This window comes from Sminthopsis crassicaudata, chromosome 2 (genome assembly GCF_048593235.1).
Source record: "Sminthopsis crassicaudata isolate SCR6 chromosome 2, ASM4859323v1, whole genome shotgun sequence".
NCBI lineage: Eukaryota > Metazoa > Chordata > Mammalia > Dasyuromorphia > Dasyuridae > Sminthopsis > Sminthopsis crassicaudata.
Genome location: NC_133618.1, coordinates 91,394,074 through 91,417,729, shown reverse-complemented (window position 1 = coordinate 91,417,729; position 23,656 = coordinate 91,394,074). Strand labels below are relative to the sequence as shown.

The 23,656-nt window shown below is 36.7% G+C and overlaps 1 protein-coding gene across 3 annotated transcripts in view; it reads right to left on the bottom strand.

Annotated features, from left to right (window-relative positions):
• The window catches only part of FOXN2 (forkhead box N2), a 61,763-nt gene extending 39,180 nt beyond the window's left edge, over positions 1-22,583 (bottom strand). Inside the window, exon 1 of one of the 3 annotated variants that reach the window (XM_074286784.1) lies at positions 22,439-22,583. The gene's annotated coding sequence lies outside the window, so the exon portion shown is untranslated. Of the gene's footprint in view, positions 1-22,215; positions 22,370-22,438 lie in introns of those variants that run through there. The other 2 variants (XM_074286786.1, XM_074286785.1) reach the window with 2 other exon arrangements.
• Positions 22,584-23,656: the final 1,073 nt, after the last annotated feature.

Sequence of the window (23,656 nt, the reverse complement as noted above, 5' to 3'; positions counted from 1 at the left end):
ATATGTCTTGGTTTTAAAGTTCTGTAACAGTCCCATTATCAGCCATGCTCTTTCAGTATCAGATGTTTCTTAGGTCTTCTCCTTTGTTTCAAGGTTTTTCTCTTTTTCTGTCTCTCTCCAGGTGCTTGTTGGCACCCAACTGATTCCTTCTGCATCCATAGAAACAGAAGCAAACCCTTTCTCCCAAGCAGCTAACTTATCTAGTCCCTTCCATTTACCACTTTCTGGATCTCTCCACATCATCTGGCAATTACATTGGAGCTGCTCTCACTAAACACTGCCCTTATGTTGGGTTAAGAAAGCCTGTATTCTCCCCAATTGTAATCCCTTTCTGCCATCTGATTGCTTTTTGGCTGATTGATCACATCAGAGTTCTGAAGTTCTAAAGATTCTCTGGGTGTAAACTGAGCTGCCAACAATGCCCCACCTCTCACATCAGAGTCCTGAACTTCTAAAGGTGTAACCTTGGCTGCCATCATGCCCCACCTGGGGCCCTGAAACTGGGCCCCATCACTCATTTCCTTGGATCAATCTTCATTCTGAGACCTAGTGGAAACCTCGGTTGCATTTTGGACGCCGGGGTTTGGGTCTTTTCTCTGTCTTCTCACTCTATCTCTATACCTACATTGGGCTTTTAGATGTCCAACTTTTCCACACTGAAAACATTGATGAGTCTCTCTACAAGTCCCTTGCCAAAAGGGACCCTGTCTTCCCATGTTCATCATAGTTTGGGTATAATAAGCATTTGTGCCCACTGTGGCACAGCATCTTATGATCTCCTCTAAAGAAGGATCTTTGTGCAGTCCCCATATAATTCTTCTGCAAACCTCATTAGCATTTTCCTTAGCTAGTTATCTGATCATAATTCTTGTAATTCTTCTCCAATGGTTCTTGTGACAACTGTCTGCAGACGGCCCACAAAATCAGCAAAAGGTTCATTGGGACCTTGCTGTATTTTTGTGAAGGCTTCTCCTTGATCTTTCCCTGGGAGGGTGCCCCAAGCTTTTACTGCAGCAGCTGCAATTTGTTCATAAGCTTCTATGGGGTAATTAGTCAGTGCTGAATTGTCTGCATACATCCCTTTACCTGCTAGTTGGTCAAAAGTGACTTTATGTTAACTCTGGTTTGCTTATTGCCTTGGGCTTGAATCCTGCATAATCCACTATACTCCGAAAGCCACAACAAGTTTTGTCCAGATTCTAAACATGTCCTTGCTATGGATTTCCAATCACTAGGGGTTAAAATTTCATAAGCCAAACTCTCTAGTAACATCTTAACATAAGACGATGTAGTCCAATAGAGTGCCACCCTTTTTCAAATCCTTAATTTTTTCCAGATCAAAAGGAGTGTATCTTCTCCTTTGCTGATCTGAAGAATCAAGCTCTTTAATCATGGGGTATGCATTTATTAAATCAGATATATCCTTGTCCTTTTTTTTTGCCTTAACCAGTGCCTTTTGTGATGTTGTCATAGACTGCTTCATAGGTGGTGCTGATTGTGTTACTGCCTCTCCCTCTACCCATAAAGAGTTAATTGAGGGAAGTAGGTCAGGGGACGGGGAATGCCCTAATTTCTCCTGTGAAGCACCACCCTCAGAATTGTACTGAACTCCATCCTTATCTGATTCTTCATCCTTTTCACCTAGTATATCTGGATCCTCCCCCTCCTGCTTTCTTCTTATTTTCTAAAGCCAGTTGTATTGTTATATGTATAAAGTATTTCTTTGGAAATTGAGTCTGGTCCATTATTATTGTAGTATTCACATAGTGTTAGGTTCTTACTAAGTGCTAATGAGATAATGAGATATTGGGTTTTTACTAAGTGCTAAGTCGGTACTTGACAGTCATTTTCTAGTTCCGGCCTTTCCTGGTAGTTTGACTTGTGAATTCCTGGGGAAGAGCTTGCGTGCTTGGGAAGAGCAAGTTCACTGGTTGAAGTGGTTCTTCCCAGAAGCCCTTGCATTATCCCACATCCATTCTCTGAGAGGATAAAGAGGGCAGCACTCCTGAGATAGAGAAGACTCTCTGCTCTAGACCAGACTTGAGGCAGCTCTTTGAAGGAAGGGAAGTCACTTCTCTGGAGGAGAGTTAACAGCAACTGTCTGGAGACAACGGTTCTCTACAGGAAGAAGAATCTGTCCGAGAGGTTTGAGTTGACACAGCAGATCTCCTCCCAGAGAGCGATTGGCAGCTTCTGGAGACAACAGCTCGTTACAACATAGTTTGCTCTGCTACTAATTTCCATTCATTTGAATTGAATTCTTTTCCCTTAGAGAACCAAGAAGATGTGTACTGTATTGTTTCTAAAAGTTCAATGATCTATGTCTAAATTATAATCAAACCTTGGCTTTTCATAAGTCTGATAATGCTCTCTACACATTTAAGGCTAAACATCTGTCCCATTTCAGCTGAAATACTACTTTAGCCCTTAACAAAGTTTCCTTGTCTATTTTTGTACTCACCTTCATTTCTGGGTCACAGATGAAGGTTCTTGGTCCCATGTTCAGGCACCAAAATGTAGTGTTCTCTGTTGAGATTTTCTTGGGGGTCTCTGTGAGCAATCTTCATTTCAGTTCAGTAATCACCACAAGTACAGCCAGGTGCTAAAGTCCAAATCCTTTATTATCTCTTTCAAAGTTTTGTCTCCTTTCTTGGGACCCAGTTAGCTTTCTTAGAGGCCTATCTCTTGCCTTGGTTCTGAGAGCTTAAGCTCCTGCCACCAGTCCTTTCTGTTCTCTGCCTCTGCTAGCTTCTTGAGTTCCTCCTGAATGTATCTTAATTTCTGTTCGGGAGGTAGGAGGATGACCACCACAGTCTCTGTCTTCCAGTTCTGATTGTGGCTGAGTTTGAGCTTATATGCTTACTTATCACAGGTGTGAATCTTGTGGAACTATATTAAGTAGTAAGTACATTACTGAATTAGAGAACTGTTAAGCACCATGCTAAACAATCATTGTCTCTACAAATTCCACTGACTTAGCACCTTGTAAGAATCCTTTGTTTCAAGTTCAGAGTTCTGACCCATAATAGCATCTGATCTGAGGCTTGAAGGTAAGAGGTTCCCAAGAGACACAGGTTAGAACAGAAAATATTCTAATTACGAGGAGTAGCCTGGACAAAAAGCAGGAAGGCAGGAAATACAATGTGGTATATGGGGAACAACAAATAGTCCTATTTGGCACATGAAGGAAAAATAGTGAAATAGAATCAGCCTAAAATAAGCTAAAACAGCAAATAGTTATATTTTATCTTAAAAGGCAATGAGCAACCACTTAAGTTCCTCAAGCAGAGGAGTGATATGATCTAAATTATGCTTTAGGATTATCAATTTGACAATATGGAGGATGGATTAGAAAAGGCAGTCCTAAAGCAGACAGTCTTTTTAAGAGGCTACTGAAATAGAATGTATGGCTATGTCAACCCTTGTTAAAAATCAGGATTACTGTAGCTCTTGCTGAGCTTTTAGTGCTACTGGAACCTTAGAGGGACAATTCTTCTGCAAGTCAAGCAATTTGGTATTTTTAAGTGAATAGAATCTTGTGGATTGCCCTAGAAGAACAGCAATTTTAGTTGTTCTGGGAGCTGGTTTTTCAAACCCTTTCCAGTATGTCAAGGGCATAGATTCTGAGGATCTCTATCCCTATACTGCTGAGAATGGTGAATGACAGTCCCAGAAAGACATATATGATCTCAATGTCACTGGTATTACTACCATTCCTGCAAGTGATGAGAAAGCCCTCCAGAACACTGTGGCTTCTATGGAACCTATCTCGGTGGCCATTTATGCAGGCCTTGATAGCTTCCCAAATCAGGGATTTGTCATGACAAAAACTAAGATAAAGACTTTAACCAAGCAGGTGGTAGGTCATGGTACTGATAAAGAGATTCAAGATAACAATAAATATTGGATTGTCAAGAACAATCAGGGTGAGAACTAGGAAAACAAAGGCTACAAATACAAGGCCATAAAACCACAACAACCAGGGTGTATTGCCAGTTTTGACCACCTACCCTCTGACGTGAGGTAACAGTAACCTTCTGGAAAGGATTCAATAATACATTTTTAGAACCTGCTCCAAGAAAATTCTAAAAAACACCCATGGACAGATTGCAGAAATTCACTTCTATGTACTGTGTTCTTATCAAAACTCATGAGAATTGTTTTGAATACTACTTACTTCATAGTAGACTTAAGATACTTAAATATTTACAAGTCAAGATGATTTTACATATGACCATCAAAAGAAGACATCAAGTTGGAAACCAGAGACTCTCAGGATGATTAGGAAAAAAATTCAAAGATAAAAAATTAGGGGCACATGACAAAATCTCAGTAGCCTCTCTGAAAGATTATGGATTTGAATTGGGGGAAAAAAAGAGCAAAATCAAAACGGTATGATTGGAAAAACACATATGATCTGTGTAATAAGGAATCTGAATTTAAGGATAAGATGTAAAGAGGTTATATAAGAATTGTAGTTCTTTCAAAAAAAATGATGAAATAAAAATTCTTATTTTTAAGATCTTTGTAAGATCTTTAAGACCTTACTTAAGGAAAACAGGAAAAATATGTAAAATTATTTTGAAAATGGGGTAAAGAAGGGGCACTAGGTGGCACAGTGGATAGAGCACCAGCCCTGAATTCAGGAGGACCAGAGCTCAAATCTGGTCTCGGACACTTAACACTTCCTAGCTGTGTGATCCTAGGCAAGTCACTTAACCCCAACCTCAGAAAATTAAAAAAAAAAAAGGGTGGGGGGGGGTAAAGGACAGATAGCTTGATGGGGGGGGGGGAATCCCATGTCATATCATCAAACAAGTGTTTTCTATAGACAAGAGAACATTTATTCAAATTGACTTACTCTGTTTTATTTTAAAATGGAATATGGTACTTTGAAAAGTAAATTAAAGATCTATCAAAAAAAAATTTATAAAGAGGGAAGTTTTTCTTGGATTTCAGATGATGCTTAAAGATCACAGCTGCTTCCAAAATGACTGCTTGGAGAGTAGTTAATTCCTTCCCCAGCAAAGGGGAACTAAGGGCAACTAAGTAGTTGTCCTTTCAAAAAGGAAGTAGACTTCTGTTTAAGTGCAGATTCAATTAGATAATCTCTGAGGTCCCTTTCAATTCTGATTCTGGAAAACATAGGCTTTTTGTAAATTGTAATGTTCATTAATTTAGTTTATTCCTCCACTAAAGTCCAACTTTATCATTGTGTAGATGTAGATTACCTAGGGTTATTCTAGCAGAATATAAATTCTTGCAGGTGCTAGCTAATAGGATGGAGAAATGTTTGCACTCCACCTTGCAAAAGACTGTCATGGAAGGACTAACTCAGCTAAGTACAATGGCTTATTACTTGATCAGACATTGGATACTGAATTTCAGCAATTCAGAAGAATTTCTACTATGACCAAGTTGTACTGAAATCCACATTTGTAGATAAGTTATCTACAAAGTCAAGTTTTCACATGAAATAAGCAAAACAAGTAATTAATTTCTTTGGACATAGCAAATGAAAAAACTTCTACAGAGAAGCCTTTTAAGGAGCTATAATTTGTACTGGTGGAAAGTACACCCCCCAAAAAAAAATTATGAAGAAACTGTTATATGTGAAATTCTTGTCTATCAAAAGAATCAATTAACAAGCATTTTATTAAACACTTACTATGAACTTAGTGCTTTAATGCTGTTCTATATAGCCTGATTAGCTCTTTCCTCCCACATTTAGAATTAGGGGCTTTTCTACACACTAATACAAATAATACAAAAGGACACTGAAGATTCAAGAATGAAAATATTAATACATTTACTTTTTATTTTGGAATGTATGACTGTATTGTTTGTATAATTGTTTGTGGAGTTAAAAACATAAGGTGATTTTTAAGTCCTGTTAGTGTGTAATTCATTATGAAGAATCTATTTTATCTACATCAAAGCAACACTTTGATCCACAAATATAAGACAGTTCAGAAAACAGGCAGATCAAACAAAATTATATTGTATTTGATGCAAGAGAATGTCTAACTTAAAAGAAATCTAAAAACCTTTAAAAATCATGCAAATTAAGCAGTGTCAGTCCCCCTCCCTCCAAGTGGTTAAAGATCTGTTTTCAGATTAGTGGAAAAGTATTCATTTATGTAGGCTAAACATATTCCTTGTTTAAACTATTTATTTATTTTGTTTTGCACATTTTTTTCCCCTCCCCACAAATCCCTACAAAGAAACTTCAAGACAGAGATGACAATATGACAAATCCTGAATTGATAGAATCCAAATTAATTTTCACTGTGTATAGGCAGGTATATTTTTGGAAACCTGAATTTACATTTACTTCAAAAATATATAGGAAGATTTATATTAAATTAAATTGCAGAGACACTAAATCCTTAAGAATGGTCGTTGTGCTCTGTGCTTGCAGAGGACCAAAATACTATCAAAATGTTGGAAATAAAGTACAGTGTGTCCAACTGTGTCTGCTGAGCAAATATTAGAAGCTTGGAAGGCCCCACCACAGATTGGACACAAATGGTCCCTATGAACATTTAAAGATCCATATGAATATATACCCAATATATATATGAAGTACAAATAAATCAAGATAATATTCCACTGTAACAAAAGTCAGACTAACTTCAACACATAATTTACTACTACTCTGTTAAAGACTTTTAAGTATACAGTCTTTTCTTTATCTTCGCTAGCTTTATTTCAATTATCAAGACATTTTGCAATCCAAAAGAATATGGTGTCATCTGCAAATTTTAAAATTCCCAGGTAAATGAAATGTCATGGGAGAAAAGGGAAGGGACTTATGGTGCTTCTCCCATTTTGCTTTTTTCCAGAAAGCTGTTCATTTGACTAAATAGGCCAGGTATGCCCTTGTAAAGTGAGCTGAGCTAGCCAGCTAATTTAGACATTCCCTAACACGAAGTAATACAGAGATATAGAAGGAACTCAAAAGAGATTTGCTGAATTAAAATAATTTTTGCTTAAACAAGCCTATCAATTGATACAGTTCTACCATTCACTTTACTAGTATAAAATTTAGCCTTAAAATACTATCTTTTATAAAAAGGAAACTCTGGGTTCCTTCTCTTCATAATCCCATTCTTTTAGAAAGAGATCATTAATACCAATTAGTTGAAAAGATGCTAACTTCCCTTTAATATCTAAAACAAGACACACAAAATATTTTATCTCAAGATTAAAGATAAACTTCTAAAACAGAAATGTCTCAGTTTTGAAAAAAAAGGAAAACATTAAATTCTTACTAATCATTAATTCCCAATTTTAAGTCATGATTATTTAAAAACAAAAAATGATAAGGTTACACCATTTCAAAACAACTTAGATAACCTTAAGGACTTCAGACAAACTAAAATCCACAAAAGAGAATCATTTTTTTCTTTATTGGTTTAACAATTCTCAATTTTCACTTTGTTTTTTTTCCATGTCATAAAAACCTGCTACTCAGACTAGAGATCAGATATAAATCCCAAATGCACAGCAAAAGGCTTCTATTTGATTACAATATAACATGATGTCATGTATCCAGGACAACTGAAGCATTATGGTCTCTCTGGGATAAAACAGCCTCTTGGTCATAGATTTAGGTGACATGGCATGTGATCTAAAATTCGTGCAGCTGCAATCTTAAGCGAAACAAAAAGGGACAAAACAAAAGGATCGAAAATCTGTTTTCATAGGAAAACTTTAAAAAACTATTTTTAATGGATAACAAGCCATGGTCATTTGAAAAATAATTTTAATCTTTCAAAGGCAGAATACAATAAAAAAATTTTAATTTCATTTTGCTACATTAACAAGCCATGATCATTTGAAAAATAATTTTAATCTTTCAAAGGCAGAATACAATTAAAAAAATTTTAATTTCATTTTGATACATTACATTGAATTTTCCTGCTTCCATAATCTGGCTAAATAAATACTCTTGGAAAAAGTGTTTTAAGATCCAGCTCTACCTAAATAATTTCTCTAAATCTTAAGGGAAATCATTCTTAGGCGATTTTAAAAAATGACATCCACGGAAAATAAGAACAAAAAAGAATTATAAATATAAGGATATAATAACTTCAATTTGAAAAACAAAAATTTAATTCTGTGAATATTTGATTTACTGGCAAATTTATGAAAACTAGAAGGCCTTTATTATTTATATATCATGCACTATATTTTCTCCCTTTAATGGTTTCAAGAGATGTTATGTTCACTAGTTTAAGAAATGAAATGATTATATATGTGATCAAAATATATCATTATCTTAAGAAAATGAGGTAATCTATTTAAATTTAATTTTAGAGAGGGTACTAAATCTGGAATCAGAAAGATCAGAGTATGAACAAAATCTCTTCTCAGGTACTAATTACCTCTGTGACCCTGCTCAAATCACTTCATCTCTCTGAGCCCCAATTTCCTTAAATATAAAAACAAAGAATTTGGACTTAGTGGCCTCCAATATCCATTTACAGCACCCAAACCTCTGATTTTAGAACCTATTATGGAGAAGGGAGTGACAAGGTTGAGAACACTCTCCAAGGACTAGACAAAAGTTCATGGTCTCAGCAATACAATTTTATATAAAATATCTCTTGTATTGTCAGCAAATATCTCCTCTCCCATAATGGTATTCAAAAGGAATCATCACAAAAGAAGATACAGACCCATATTTGGAAAGCAAAAACATTTTCTACTAAGAAACATGGCTATTTGTAACATTTTGCTAAGCATACTGCTAGTAGAAACTGAACTTATAAAATTTTGCCATTATCTAGAAATCTCATAAAAGCACAGTAAATGCAAATTATAAACCATAATTGGCAAGCAATCCAAACTTAAAAATCTCTACATTTTTTAAACTGTTCCAACAATCTATATAAACCTCAAAAAATTTTTGTTAAAAGTGGAGAAAAAGGGATAAAATGCTAATTATTCTCATCACTTATAGTAAAAAGGATTGTCTACCTGTTATATGCTCCAAGTGATATAACCACTAGTTCTTTGTTCTCTGACAAATAGTTTTCAATAGCATTTTATAAAAATAATGTATATATACAGAACAAAGTTCATTTCAGAAATGTATAAGTCAATGAATCTAAGGTAGTAAAGTGCAAGGGTAAATTCTGTTGGCACTTGAGAATAGCTACTGGTATTTTTTGTCATCAAAATTTATGTGTAATATGGTTTCAATGACCTTGAATCTTTGCCATAATTACAGTCTGTCATACATTCAACCTCTCCAACCATTTTTTACTCCATTACTTCACTATATTGCTGTCAACAGATAAGCAACTATTTAAAGTATAATGAACAGAAATAAATTTAATAAATCTTATCTTATATGTAAATTTATCTTAATAGTGTTGATCTTTTTAGTGAAGATTTAAACATAAATAAAACAAATCTCAAAAGCAAAATGAACTTGCTTCTAGAAATTCTAAATCATTTTATTGAATTTTACAACTTGACAGCATTCAATCTATTACTTCCTAAAGCTCAACATAAAGAAAAAAAGCCGATTTAGATGCAATTCCATTATAGCACCATGTTTAATTTAATAGGTGATAATGAAATCAATCCTACTTAAAATTCAATTAACTCCAACCCAGTACAATTACCTAAATAAAAGTGCCTTATACTTCCCAAAACACTAAACATGAAATATTTAGAATTTTTTTTAATAAAAAATGATGGCTATCTTTACGGACTACCTAGATGCCATGTAGCTATACCTTCAACTAGTAAAAACATTTGTATTTGTAATAATTAGCATACTCATTACATATGCTAATCAGAGTAAAATTCAACTAATTCAGGATTGCAAGGAGTAAAATTTAAAAACAGTAAGATGCCCAGAATGCTTTGAAAACTCTCCCAAAATCTTATTCTAGATAACTAGTCCAGATTTCTATGATACTAGAATAACAGTATGCTTGGTTCTTTCTTATGAACAAGTTTCTCACTGATTAATTTTTTTTTAAGTAAGAATATCCATATTCATTGTGACTCATGTTTTGCACTTAATTATAAGGACTGCTAAAGTTTGTACAGATTAAGTAACTATTTGATCTTTCAATTCATGGAACTACTTTCAAACATGGTAGAAAAAGAAATTCATGAAGACATCCACAGAAAAAGTAATCAATGACACTCAAGAGTAAGAAAAGTGGGGTTCAAAAAGAGGCCTCCATTATATTAGGTATACCTTCTATGGTGAAATTATAGAATATGTTCAAAAATTGCATAGGATGGGTAGATGGAATACAATCTGTATCACTGGAGTAAGCTCCTGAATTGATAAGATTATAGAACCTTTTGAGTATGAGACAATAATGATGACTGAAACAGCAACATGGTATAGTAGAAAATCAGCCTGGAGTCAGACTTTGGTTTTAGACCTCTTTCTATTACCTATCTGTGATGACTTTGATAAATTAAAACTTCTTTGAGGCAGGATGTACTTGTCTAGAATCTTCTACATGTTTTCAGAAAAGTTTCTGTAGTAAATATTTTTGCTTAATTGTTTTTTCCTTTGGGAAGTATTCAAGCTGAAGAGTGAGAAATGACTGTTACATAAAGACAAAAGATCAATAAAATATTCAAAGTAAAATTAAGGCTAACAGCAAAACAAAACAAAAAAAGAGGGGAGAGAAATATTACAGACCTGAGCTTCAAGTTTCCTCATCTTAAAAAATTCAGGATTAGATGAGAACACCTTGAAGGAGCTTTCCTGCTCTACAATAATCCAAATGCTAATCAGAAATAAAATTTAAATAATACCGACTTTCTTCTAGGATGATCTATATCCTCTTCCCAGTTGAAAATAACCTCTCTCTCACTTTTCTCAGAGCATTTTATCTGCACTCTTTAGCTTGCACTTGAAATTATATTCTGCCTTTGATCACAGGAATTTCCATAAATATCTTATCCTCTACTTTCCATTAGAGTGGGAAGGTTCTGAAAGGATATCTGAAATCAAAGTTTGTTTCATTTTTGCATCTTTAGCACCTATCTTATATAGCTTGTATTTATAGAAGGGATATACATAAGAAACAAGGCAGATTTTTCTTAGAAAAACATAAAGAAGCAAGATTGAGAAGTATATTCCTGAAGATCATAGTAGTTGATTGTTATATGATTCACATAGAAAAATTGCATCTTAAAATAAAAATTCAGGTTATTATTTTCATTCTGTTAATATATTAAATCCAAAGTGCCCTACTAAACACAATGTCATGGGAAAGTACAATTTAATAAAAGGTACTTTCTATGTTCTATATTAGTCAGTCAACCTTTTTGAGTCTACATGCAAAAAAGTAAAGAAAGGCTATAAAATTCGTCATCAAAAAAGAAACATGAGGATAGGAGTAAGAAGAGGAAGTATAGATTATCTGTTATTGGCCTGTTCTGTCTGACAGCAGATTTGCCTAGGAAATGTCTGTACTGAAAATCCTTAATAATTCATTTAGAAGACTATATTGAAGTAGTCATATTAATACTATGAATATTTATTTTTAAACTGTTAATAAAATGTCATATATTATATTGAAATAACATAAGATTGAATGGTAGATGTGACCAAAGAGATAAATCTATTTCACAGCTGAAGAAGTATAAACATTAAACACAAAGACTATTTACCAGTGCCATGGATGATATCCTGGTTCAAAGCTCAATTGACAGAGATAGGATGCTGGCAGATGACACTGTGCTAATTATATCAATTCCTGGAAGGCTACAGGAGCCTTCTCATTCAAATCCACTGTCACTCAAATGAGATTGTTTTAACTCACCATGAAAAACAAAGTATGTATTTCTAGCAAATGAACTGCACAGTCAAAAAAACTAAATCCAAAGGGTTTTAGAAGAGATTAGCCTAAATGGTATTTAGAAATTTTTATAGCACTTTCTAAAATTTTAAATTGTCATTATCCTTAAAGTTCATCTTTTTAACACTATTATTCTTCCAGTAGTAACTACATTGAACAAAACTACCTCTGAAGAATGATAACTGCAGGTGAAGCAAAGATCAATGAACAGACACGTATGTAGTAGTAGGAATGAACAGGTTTCAGCATATAAAATGGGCTTATTTAATTAACAGAAGTTAGAGGAATCATGATATAATTCAAATATAATTCAAATAATTAGTTGATAAGCATCATGAGATAGTTTTGTTGTGTTTATTTTGTTTGACTTCAGAAGACAAAACTAAATAGAATGAGCAGAAGGAAGTTTCAGAGAAACAAATTTAGGATCTCCATGAGGAAAAATGTCCCAACAATCAAAGTCATTCTAAAGTAAAATGGGCTATCTCAAGAGGTAATGATGGCTGACCATCTCTATACAGAAATTAAACCACTAATTACTGGAATTGCAGTTGAAAAGATTCTTTGGCAGGTATGGACTGAACTAGTTGAAAATCTCTGGAATTCTGAGATATTATCTACAGAAGACATCACTATACCAGTGAAAGACTGGAAAAGGAAGTAGACTGGTAAAGTAGCAAGAGTAAAGGTACACTAAAATTTGGAAGATCGATCTTATTCATGAGAAAGGCATCTAGGAAGGATCTTTTGCAGATAATTTACAGAAAGACATGGACAAGAAATTGTAGGAGGCAAGAATGGTAGATGGAGTACCCATGATAAACTTATAGATTCAAAAGTGATTACATATTTAAATTTTTTTAATAACATTTTTGTCATTTTAAAATACCACCACTAAAAACACTAATGATATTATACCATGTAAAATTTCATTTGTAAAGAATATAAACCAATACAAACTTCCAAAGCATATGACAGCATAACTATAAATACATGAAAATGATGTCTTAGCTCAAGAAAACCCTGGTGATTCAGGTTACCTTTCTTCTCTCTATAAAAAACAAAAATGTGATTAATACCTCTAAAAGAAAAAAAGTTATTTGGTATCAAAACAAATATTCAGCATCATGTAAAATGTTGCAAAAATTTTGTTCCATAGAAATTCTATTTAGTCTATGTTTAGTTAAAACTTAAGTCTTATTTTTTAAAAAATAGAGAAACCTGAGGCAATATCAGCAAAGCACAAACACTTAAGTGCATCTACAACAGAAAAATAGTCCCATGACCCTTCTCACATGGTCCCTAAAGGCAATAATTGATTCTTAAATGCTCTCTCATTAGAGGGAAATAATCAAGGCCACTGAACAGATTTTAATGCTTTTGGGTATACATAACCTGTGGCAGCTATAAAATATGAGTTTAAAAGAATTAGAGAGGCTTGAATATGATTTTCAAAGAATTCAATAAGTTTGCTAAAAAAAAAAAAAAAAAACTTCACAAAATTTAATGTGATAAAAACATCCTCCAAAAATCAAAATTTGGAAAGTTAAAGGATATTGTGAAAAGATCCTTTGAATAATTAAAATCTTTATAGTAAATTGTCAAATTGACAAGGATGCATAATTTTGTGACTAACATTAAATCAAATATGTTAAACTTTAAACTAGAACTTTCAAATATCTGTTTTCTTAAGTATCAAATTACAAGAAAATAACTTACTCAAGGATTTGTTCAAAAAAGTCTATTTTGAAAATATATCCTGAACAGTACAAATTCAGCTTAATCTTCTCATAGGTAAGAACCAATTTTTCATAACAAGGACCCTAAGGAGAAGTCAGATCACATTAAATTATTTTCAGGTGGCTATATTTAAACAGAAATGATACTTGTGCACCTCAGTTTATTCAATTTAAGCAGAAATTTTAAGAAATGAGATGAGAAATGATAAGCACAAATAAATTTTAGAGTTTTAATAACAATCACAATTTAAAGAGATTTTCTGGATAATCAAGTCAATCAGTTAATTAAATCTTCATTCACTATGCATTGTTATTTATTGTACAATAAACTTTCTATGGACTTTTCATAGCATTGTTCCATTAATTTAAAAAAAAAAAAAAAAAAAAAAAGTAAATTCCTACCTTTTTCCCCCCAAAGACCAACTTAGTGTCTTTAACACCTACATGTAAACTTTTTAAGGAACAATAATTACCCTATTAATTTAAGAACACAGGAACAGGATATTCTAGAAAGTCAACAGCGCCAGCCCTCTAAGTTACCTTTTATCTACTTTGTATGTATATTGTATATACTTTTATATTCATGTTGTAATTCCCTTCTTTTTCTCCATTGGAAGGTTAATTTCCTTAAAGGTAGAGCTGCTTCTAACTAATCCCAGCACTTGGTTAGCACAATTCCTGAAACAAGTGTTAAATAGGTTACTAAAAGATGGTGTTGCCCTACATAGAAATAGAAAGTAATAAGAGGGCTAGGTTTAAGGGGGAAAGAGTTTTTATTTTGTACATAATGAGTTTACGATGCCTTTGAGGCATCCATGGAAATGTCAGACAAGCAGGTCGTGATTCAGACCAAAACTTTTAATAAAGTCATGATAAAAGTTAGATGTGTACATTTATGAAGTCATTTGAATAGAAGCAATAATTAAAATCATAGGATCACCAAGGTAAAGTAGTACTCTACTATAGGTCCAAGACAAAGTCATGAGAAAATTATGATCCAGCTTAAGACTAAGTAAGAAAACCAAGAGAGCATTATCAAAGAAACCAAAAGAAAACAATATCTAAAGCTGCAGAAAGAAAGGTCAACCGAGATGAGGACCAGAAGGTCACTGGATTCAGCAATTAAGATAATTTCAGTAGAGAGACAGGAATTTGACTGGAGGGGCAGATGAGATGCTCATCAAATCTGTAGATAACACAACCTAGAGGAATTAGCACACTGGATAAAAATTAATACAAAAAGAGAATAGTAGGCTAATATATAAGGATCTATCTAAGACAATTCCAAAGGACTTAATATGAAAAATGCTATTTACCTTCAGAAAAAGAACTGGTGAAGCCTGAATGTAGACTGAAGCATACTTTTTTTTGTACTTTATTTTTCTTGGGTTTTTTTTTTTTTTGGGAGGGGGGAGGATTGTGTTTTCTTTTGTAGCATAACCAATATGGAAATGTTTTAAAGGCCTCCTTACATGTAATCTGTATCAAACTGCTTGCCTTCACAAAGAGGGGGGAGGAGAAGAAAAGGAGAGAATCTCGAATTCAAAATTTTAAAATTTAATGCTAAAATTTTTTTACAGATAATTGAAAAAAAATTATTTTAATTTCTCAGAAAAAATTAGGTTGAATCAAAATGAAATTTAACCTAAAAACATCAGCTATACAAGTACAGGAAGTGGGAGGCTTGGCTAAGAAAATAATATTCGTAAAAAGATCTAAGTATGTTAGCAGACTGAAAGCTCAATGAGTCAACAATGTACCCTCACAGCCAAAAAGATTGCACTGAATAACATAGTATGTAAAAAGTCATAATTTTACCAGTATTCTGCTTTGGTCAACCCATATCTAAATTCCACTTTTTGGAAAAGACATTGACAAGCTTAAGAGTTTTTAGGGAAAAATCAACTAGTATGATGATAAATCCTATAAAACAGGAAAAGTTGAAATCAGTTGAAATAATTAGGAATGGGTAATCTGGAGAAGACTTAGCTAAACTGATAGAAAGGTTGGCCTTTGAGGACTCTTTCCAGGAGGGATTTTGTTACAGTCTTAGAAGACAGATTAAGGAGCAAATGACTAGAAGTTACAAAAAAGCATATTTAGGATTTATCTAAGGAAAAACTTTTCAAAGATTAGATCTGTCACAAAAAAAAAAAAAGGGTTTGCTGGAAATAGTCAACTGCCCTTCACTAGAATCCCTCAAGCAGAGGCTGTATGACAACTTGCTGGCATTACTTGTAAAGGGAATTATTATTCTGGTATGGGTTAGATTAGACCATCTGTGTGATCCCTTCCAATTCATTTTTTTTTCCCTCATTCTCTCTAACAAACTGGCTGCCTTGCATACTTCTGAAGCCCTATGCTCTGCTACCCAATTAATCTTTAAGAACTGTTTCTACCATGTCACTCCACTTCAAAACCCTTCAAATGGCTGTTTTCCACTGAATCAAATCTAAATTTTGCCAGGTTTTCAAGGTCTTCTAAAACCTCTAATCTTATCATCTACTACAATCTAAACGGCTCATTCCATACTAGCTCATTAGCCTCATCTGGAATAAACTGTCCTTATTTATATAATACCTTCACTTTTAAAGAGCACCTTGTTATCTCATTTAGTCCTCACAACAAACAACTCCATGAAGCGAGCAATCTAATTATTCTCCCACATTTTACAGAAGAGGAAACAAAAAAAGTTCAGGCCCTTGCCCAGGGTCACATGGCTAATGTATGACAAAGGGCTAAGATTAGAACCCAAAGCTTTCAATACTAATCCAAATTCAGAGTTATAATACTTAACATTCATACTCTAATTACAAACCTTTCAACTGACATATTTATGGAAGGTCTATTGTATACCTCTGGGAAATAGAATGTACAAGACTGAGAAGCTAATAAGCTTATTAATTTCACTGGGTAAACATAATGTAAAAAAAAATTACTTGTTACAGATAACAAATGTATACTATCAGTTTTTAAGATTTTTAAGGACTACTAATAGCCAACTGGATAATCAGTCTGATCTAAAGAGTCATAAAATGACTCAATTTCCCCTTTTTGGGTAGAAAAATGGGAAATAGCAAAAAGAGGTGCATCAATATTGATAATCAGTGGATGTTAGATCAATTAAATAAGGCAATTTTTACAGAACAGAAAACTGACTTAAGTAACTTAAGTGAGTTTAAGTAACTTGCTCAAAGTAACATGGCTAATTCATAGTAAAATTAGGACAATTTCTGTCCCAAAGTACAAAACTGGCTGTCTCTCCTAGAAAGAAGAGATCTAAGCGGGAATGTCAATTATTAGTTAAGTGCTAAATCGGTGTTAGGAAAAACAGGTTAATCAAAGAAAACTTGAAACAAATGAGCTGGACTTTAAGGGCAAGATTTTCATAGGGGAAGAAATGGGAGAGTACTACAATTTAGGCAGAACTGATATCTGGAAAGGAAGAAAGTACAAGCTATATTTTAGGAAAAGTGAGTAACCCAATTCTGGCCATCATGTAGGAAAAGTCAAAGGAAGGGCATGAAAATTTCATGTAGTTCGAGAATAGGGATGAACCTAGAATGTGGTACTTTAATTCTGTAGTTAATGGAAGGACAACAGTTTTTGAGCAGAGGTAGTTAGCTGTTTTATTTAAGAAAGAATTACCACAGCATGGTGGCAGTATGAAGGATGGACCACAAAAGTAAATTCAGGAGGCAGAGTAAATTACTAGGTTTAAGTCCAATTTTTCTCCATGAAGTTTTACCCTTACTGCTCCCAAGTCCTCTGATGTTACCTACAGTACTTAATTTGCAAAACATAATTTAGTACTTAAATTATACAATCACCTATTGTCTGGTGCTGGTTACTATTCTTTCACTCACTTTAAACAAATAAGTATTTATTAAATAACTACTATGTCGAAGGCACTGGAATAGGTCACCGGAATTAAAAAACAAAATATCCCTTGCCTTCAAGAAGCTTCTATCCTACTAGAGGGATACAAATCACCCACAGATAAATACTAAGTAATTTCAGGAATGATAAACATTATCAGCTCTCTAACTGGAAAAGAACCCAACCTCTAAAGCCAGAGGATTTTGATTAAAATCTCCAATGAAGTTTTATCATCTAAAGTAGGTCACTTAACTTCATTGTACAGTGAGAATTGATGAGACTTAAGATTCTATCACACATAAGATCAAAATGAGTCCAAGATTTAGGCATAAAGAACGAAATCATAAATAAATTGGAGGACCGGGATGGTTTACCTCTCGGACTTGTGGAGGAGGAAGGAGTTTGTGTCCAAGGGAGAAATAGAGACCATTATTGATAATAGAACATTTTGATTACACCAAATTAAAAAGTTTCTGCACAAACAAAACTAATGCAAACAAAATTAGAAGGGAAGTAACAAATTGGGAAAACATTTTTACAGTTAAAGGTTCTGATAAAGGCCTCATCTCCAAAATATACAGAGAATTGACTTTAATTTATAAGAAATCAAGCCATTCTCCAATTGATAAATGGTCAAAGGATATGAACAGACAATTTTCAGATGAAATTGAAACTATTTCCACTCATATGAAAGAGTGTTCCAAATCACTATTGATCAGAGAAATGCAAATTAAGACAACTCTGAGATATCACTACACAACTGTCAGATTGGCTAAGATGACAGTAACAAATAATGATGAATGTTGGAGGGGCTGTGGGAAAACTGGGACACTGATGCATTGTTGGTGGAGTTGTGAAAGAATCCAACCATTCTGGAGAGCAATCTGGAATTATGCCCAAAAAGTTATCAAAATGTGCATACCCTTTGACCCAGCAGTGCTACTCCTGGGCTTATATTCCAAGGAAATACTAAAGAAGGGAAAGGGACCTTCAGAATCAGCTACATCCAGAAAAGGAACAGTGGGAAATGAGTATAAACTATGAGCACTGTTTTGTTTTGGTTTTTTTCCCAGATTATTTTTAGCTTCCGAATACAATCCTTCCTTTGCAATAACAACAACAAAATTCAGTTCTGCACATATATATTGTACCTAGGATATACTATAAGATATTTAATATGTATGGGAATGCCTGCCATCTAGGAGAGGGGATGGAGGGAAAGAGGGGAAAAATTTGGAACAGAAAGGTATACAAGGGATAATGTTGTAAAAAAAAAAAAAATTACCTATGCATATGTACTGTCAAAGAAAATGTTATAATTATAAAAATTAATAATAAAAAAAAGATTCTATCACACTAGATCTGTGATCCCATCAACTCTGGAAATAAGGGATTTATTTACCAGACACTATAAAAACACTAGTGGTTCAAAGTGGAAGAGGGAAGGAGGCAATTTATTCCAGTGTCTGCTCAGAAAATCCATGCATGTAGAGTCCAAAGAACCACTAGTAAACTAGTTTGGCTGCAACACAGACTATATTAGTAATATGAAATTAGTCTGGATGGAGAGGAAAGGAGTAGTCATGGAGCCTAAAATGCCTGACTAATGTGTGATTATTATAATCAACCTTAGCCCCAGAGACAAGATCTCATTTCTTTGGAGAACTAGATGGATATGGAAATCTGTTTATATCATCAAACTAAGCTAATGTTGGTTAATTTTCCTAAACTGGTTTTTCCCCCTTTTTTTCATTCATTTATTCCCCTCAGACCTCCTCTTTCCTCCCCCATAGGACAGAGGATATGTTCAGATACAAAAAGCAAAATATATCAACTAATTTTTTTAATGCAGCTTGACACCTCTCTAAGGAATATTAAATTGGCAGCTCTTGTTAATATGTTAGAAATGTTAGTCTTGCCTTCCCAATCTGAGAGCAAAAAAATCTTTTAAAATGTATTCTGTATTTCTTAGAATATCTAATCACTTGCTGATGAATTTTTATATGATCACTGCAAAGCAGATATTTTATTAAGAGCAAGACAAAAGCCAAGATGTTAAAGTTACAGATAAGAAACTTAAGTACCAGAGCTAACAGATTATAACCTGGGGGTGGAGAGGAGGGGCTTTCTCTACCTTTTTAAATTCTGTTGAGCCCTTTTGCATCAATGAGCTTAATAAAAGTAGAATAAATCAATCACACCCAGATTAAATCTTTTGAGTTAAACTTTTCTAAGTTTTATTGACGTAAACAATTCTAAATTTAGTAACCAAAGAAGAATATTCCAAAGCACAAGTTTTCTAGAGACTGCACATGAAACCATACATTCTACTCTTCGCAATTTTTTAAAATGTATAGTTAAATATAATCAGATATTGGCTAATGTCCCTATGGTATTCTGATTATATAATAAGGCCACATTCTATTGCTAGGAGAAATGATCAATAAGATTCTAGGGGATTTCCCATTCCTTTTACATATCTTTTCCTTCCAGGTCTCTTGGTTTAAATCTCCTGTTGTTCAGTCACTTCAGTCCTGACTCTTCCTTGATCCTATTTCTTTCCAAAAACACTAAAGCATCTGTCTTTCCTTCTCCAGCTCATTTTACAGATGAGGAAACTGAGGCAAACAGGGTTAAGTGATTTGTTAGGGTCACAAAGTTAACGTCTGAATCCCCAGGTTCTATTCACTTCCATACCTACTTTCCCCATTAGTCTCCTACATTTTTATCGACTGACTGCCATTCATCACATTATTGAAGTCCATTGTTACTTTGTCATCATTCCAAAAACAGATAATACAAAGCCAAACTTTTCTATTGGAACACTGTGCCCATTTTAAAGGCTTTTCAATGGTTAGTTTTTAAAGTAAACACTGGATTAGGGGTGGGGGGGGAAACAAAAAATTCCATAGGGTAAAACTTTATGTAGCCAAGTAGTCTGTTTCCCAAGTAATATTTGAGTATATAGAGTATAAAGTTATGGAATTCAGGACATAAATATTAAACCTAGATTATGCTTTCATATGTTCAACTTATCTGCACATACATTACTGCAGATGTCATGCATTCTCTTCAGAACTAAAACTCCCATTCACTGAAAACCCATTTCATCTTTCACAGTAGTTCAAGAGAATTAAAAAGCAGCTCACTTCCAAAATCGAAGAATATTTCCATAACAAACTTAATCAACAAACAGTTGCTAACTCCAATATTGAGACTCGTGTTAAATATCAAAAACTTATCTAAATCCTTTCTGGTAATAGTTTCCCTTTTAAAATTAGAAAAACACAAGCTACTGAGGTGAAGTAAAACTTTTGGCAGGAAAAAAAATAGCAAATCAAAAAAATTTATCAAAGCAAGAGCTTTTCTAATGACAAATTGCACAATTAAGAAAGTCAAAACATGCGTTTTCCTGGCCTGGGGAATGCCACAATTCTATCAACTATATCTTTCCTGTTTAAATTACTGAGTAGCCAGCACCAGGTTTTAAGGATGACTCAACGAAAAGATAGAGAAGGCAAGAAGTTATCCGAGGACTGGGTGCAAAAGAGAGCTGCAGTGACCTCTGACAACTCACAGCCACAAGGTAGCTGTGGCTCTGCTCTAAAGACAGACTCCAGTAAAGCCTTTGCCCCCAGCTGTCCGGCCTCTCAGTCGTAGCTGGTCACCCGTCAATCACAATCCCAACTACGAGGAGGGGAAAAGCACCAGCGAACCCAAAGATAAAACAATTGCTTCATTTGGCCGGGGAGGGGGTCCGCTTTACCTCTTTCCAAATGGCATTTGCTCACAGATACAGGGTGGGGAAAGAAAGGCTGAGTCACCTTTTGCACAGTAAAAAGTTGCTTTTTGCAAAGAGGAGGTTTCGGAAGGGAGGGACATTAGCCTCTAAGCTCCTCCTCGTGAGGGGGTGCCGCCACAACCAGGAAGGGCCAGAGCAGAGCTCCCGGGCCGTTCTCCTCCCTCCCCGAACCTACCTGCGGCCAGTTTCAAGAAGTTGGGAAGAGAACTGGGGACGGGGAGGGCTGGGGAAGACACTCGAGTCACTTTCTTCCTTCCCTTCCCCTGTCCCCCTCCCCCTCCCAGTTCCTCATACCCCGGGCTGGGCTAGATGCGAAAGGCGGAAGAGCTTAACATGTGCCTTATGACCCCTATAAAGAGAACCTTCCTTCCTCCTCCTCCCCCCCACACTAAGAAGCCTCCCGGTTCTCCAGGGGAAGGGTCTGAAGGGCAAAGGCTCACCACGTAGCGCACACGCGGCCAAAGTGTCCGTGTTGCACAACACCCCCACCCACTGTGCCCCAGCGAAGCAGGCCGGTGCCGCTAACGCTACAGCTGGGGCTGACACTGGGGGAAGGAGGGCGAAGCAGTCCCCGGCATCCCCACCCCCAACACATACCCCAACTGCAGTTTTTCCACTTCTCCAATTATTTTTAGCCCCGCGTACTAAGCGATCGTCCTACGCGGTGACTTCCTTCCTGCCCCAGTGGCGGCCCGTCCCGGCCCCGGCTCACCTCGTCGCTCCCCCCCACCCCCAGCCTCTCAGACGCCGCACGCCTCACAGCGGGGGGCGCACTGTGGGGATTCCCCGCCAGAGCTGACACCTCGCCCGCAGCCGCTCCCGCCGAGCGTCAAACCTCCCCCAAAAACTTCTCCCACGTAAGACCCTCTCCTTTCCTCAAACCCCAGAAGCCTCCGCCTCCATCCCCCTACAGGGCAGACGCCACCCTCACACAGACCGCACGGACCTCCTACATTCCCGCTCGCGTCCGTCCCGAGCCCAGTCCGAGGAGGCTCACGCACCATCGGCGGCGGCAGCCCCCCCCCCCCTCCGCCCCGGGCCGAACTTGAGGAGGGGGCGGGGAAGACAAGGGCGCGAACCACGAGCGAGCGCCGAGCAGCAGTCGGGCGGGGAGGGGGCAGCGGAGGAAGGAGGGCGCCGCGGCGGCGGTGGCGGCGCTCCGGACTCACCGTCAGGCGTGTGCCTCTAAAGGGTGGGTGGGTGGATGTTGGGGGAGGGAAAGAGGAGGGAGGGAGGGGGACGTACAATATGGCAGAGACCCGCAGCTGCTCCCTTCAGCCGCCGCCGGGAAAGAGACAGCGGCGCTCAAGCAGCTGCGGCGGCGGTAGCAGCGGCGGCGTTGCCACATCCCCCTCCCTCCTCTTCCTCCTTCTCCTCCTCCTCTTCTTCCCTCCCTCCCTCCCTCCCTGCAACTATGGCAACGAGGCGCCCAAGTCCCTAGCCCCGCCCTCTGCCCCTTCGGCTCTAGGGAGAAGCGCTCCGCCCACCCTCCTCCGGGGCTCCTCCCACTTCCTACCGAGCGGACTCGCCCAGCAGTCCCCACTGGCCGTCCCCAAAAGGGCGAGACCGCTAAGTAGGCGGAGGGGAGGAGAGAACCAGGGCGGGACACTGAGTTCCGTACTATGCAGTAGACAGAGAGAGCTGAGGACTGGGGGTGGGTGGTTGGGGGCGTTGTGGACGTTGAGGGGTGGGCCGGGGCGGGGAAGAGGGCATGGAATAAAGCGGGAAAATGGAAAGGCCGCTCAGGGGATTGGGCTGGGCCAATAGGAGGGTGGCAGAGGAGGGGCGACGTCGCTGAATGGTCTAGCTAGGAGCTGTGGGGCGGGAATAGAGGAAACGTCCCTACTGGAAGCTTATCATGAAGATTGAGAGGCGGGACTAAACCAATTTACCCAGAGGGTGCCAGACGCCTTCCTCTTAGATCTGAGCTTTCTTCTCTCGGTCCCTCCTTGCCCTTTAAACTGATCAATAATATTTCTTCTTTTCTGCTGGCGCTTCACTCTGAAACCACCTTCAGTTTCTCTTGTCTGCATTATAATTGTTCACAGATGTGTACACTTTCTCTCTCCCTTTAGATTGTAAACGCTTTGAGGGTAGGGACTGTATGTCTCCAGGGCCCCTGACACACCGTAGACTTTTACAAATGCTAATTACCTGGCTACAATTCCGGTGTTCGTCTGACATACCTGCGATCTTGGGCAAACAGCTTAATCAGGTCCTAAGCTTGAGTGGAGTTTAATTATACTTTAACTTTGTCTCCTACACCTATCACAGAACCTCAAAAGCCATCTAGTTCAGTCCAAGAAATCTCTGCTGTAACAGCCCACTAGTGCTCTAGGCAGGGCTTCTCAAACTACGGCCAGGCCCGCTGAGGACGTTTATTTGGC